Genomic DNA, 2,321 nt, shown 5'->3' with positions numbered 1-2,321 from the left:
CTTGAGGGGTTTGTGTCCATCCTTGAGGGGTTTGTGACCATCCCTGGAGGGTTTGTGTCCATCCTTGAGGGGTTTGTGACCATCCCTGGAGGGTTTGTGTCCATCCTTGGGGGGTTTGTGTCCATCCTTGGGGGGTTTGTGTCCATCCCTGGAGGGTTTGTGTCCATCCTGGGAGGGTTTTGGCCATCCCAACAAGCATCCAACCCATCCCAGGACCATCCCAGGCCATCCCAGCAACATTCCAGGCCATCCTGGCAGGGAAGGATCTCAGTGGAGCTGATCCCACCTGCACCCAGCAGCAGCCCCTGGCACACTCAAATCTTTATTTGTGCAGTATTTGATGCCATCATATTTATAATGGCCTTTCTCCATAGATCCCAAAGCATGTTAATTGACTCATTAACAAATTGTTAATGGCTGTGGTAATTGGAGTCCCTAGCATGACTATAAATTGGATTTCCTGCCAGGCTGCAGTGAGGGGTTGGTTTAATTTGGGCTGGGTGGGGTGAGCTGAGGTGATTCCTGAGCTGGGAGCAGCTCAGCCTGTCCTGGGAGGAATTCCCTGGGGGAATTTTGGGATCCTGGGGACAGGGACATCCCCTCCCTGTCAAACTCTGGCTTAATCAGGGCCAGCAAATGTCAATGAGAGCACATTTGGAGTGGCTGGCATTGTTTTCTCCTTAATGAAATGTCAGAGGAAGGGAAAACAGAGGGAAATGTCAGCAATTGGTGTTTTTATCACCCAGGAATTAGACAGAGCCTTCTCAGCCCATTTGTCAGGAGGGAGCCACGTCCTGATTTGCCATAAATGTGAACATGAGGAGAGAGCAAAGCCTGGCTTTGCTGCCCTCATTAATTAAAGCCGGCAGCAAACGAGCAGCCACCCTCCTGCCACCAACCTTGGAGCCAGGGCTGCAAATTCCTTGGGAAAAATCAAAAGAATTTCAAAAGAAATTCAGGGCCAGCCCCCATCAGCTGGGAAAACACATCAGCAGCACAAAAACCTGCAGGAATTTCCCCAAAATGCAGGAGGTTCCCTGGAAAGATGAGTTTATTTCCTCAAGGATGCAAAAACCGCGGATTCCTCTGGTGTTTCCAGGAGGGGAGAGGAGCTGCTGCACAATTCCTGCTTTTGCAGAGCTGGAAATAACCTGGGGAGGAGGGAAGTGGGGACAATAAATGGGGACAATAAATGGGGACAATAAATGGGACATGGACAGCAGGAGCAGCCAAGGAAGGAGAACCAGGAGGTTTCCCCCAAAAAATCGCTGCTCTGCAGGCTCAGGACTCCATGAATTAAAAGTAAATAAATAAATTTGATTCTTTTTCCCAGGGCCTGGCTCTCCTGGGGTTTTCCCTCTGCAGGAAAGCCTGGAATCCCACCCAGGGAAATGGGTGTGGAGCAGCAGGTTGGAGCTGCCTTCCCATTTTATTTTTTTTTTTCCCTAAAACACGGACATTTTAAATTCCAGACTTCCAGGGAGTCTGATTGGGGTGGATTGAGTGGGAAAATTCCTCTCCTCTCCCCCAAGGGACAGGGGGACACCCCAAAAGGAGCTGCAGTGGCAGCAGGAACGCTGAGCATCTTCCCCTGAGCAGAGATGTTGCACAGAGCAGGATCTGCGGGAATGCTTAAATTCATTCCTTACACAGCGATTTTGGGGGATTTTTTTGCTTTGGGGTCCCATCACAGTTTTGGGGTGGAGTTTTTTAGGTCGCCATGGAGTTTTCGGGACCCTGCACAACTTTAGGATCTCGTGGAGCTTTCAGGACCCTGCACAGTTTTGGGGACCCCACAGAGCTTTGGGTCCCATGGAGCTTTAGGGACCCTCCACAGCTTTAGGATCCCTAAGGAGCTTTGGGGACCCCACAGAGTTTTTGGGACCCCACAGAGCTTTGGGTCCCATGGAGCTTTAGGGACCCTCCACAGCTTCAGGATCCCTAAGGAGCTTTGGGGACCCCACAGAGTTTTTGGGACCCCGCAGAGCTTTGGGGTCCCTTCACAATTTTGGGGTCCCCGTGGAGTTTTTTAGGTCGCCATAGAGTTTTCGGGACCCTGCACAACTTTAGGATCCCGTGGAGCTTCTGGGACCCTGCACAGCTTTAGGGTCCCCATGGAGCTTTGGGGACCCCATGGACTTTTCAGGACTCTGGACAACTTTAGGGTCCCTGAGGGGCTTTGGGGACCCTGGACAGTTTTGGGGACCCCAAGGAACTTTGGGGACCCTGAGGAGCTTTAGGAACCCTGCACAACTTTAGGGTCCCATTGCGTTTGGTGTCCCTGCGGAGCTTTAAGGACCCCACACAACTTTTGGGGTCCC

The sequence above is a fragment of the Parus major genome, chromosome 23, assembly GCF_001522545.3.
Source record: "Parus major isolate Abel chromosome 23, Parus_major1.1, whole genome shotgun sequence".
Taxonomy (NCBI): domain Eukaryota; kingdom Metazoa; phylum Chordata; class Aves; order Passeriformes; family Paridae; genus Parus; species Parus major.
This window is presented reverse-complemented; position numbering follows the sequence as displayed.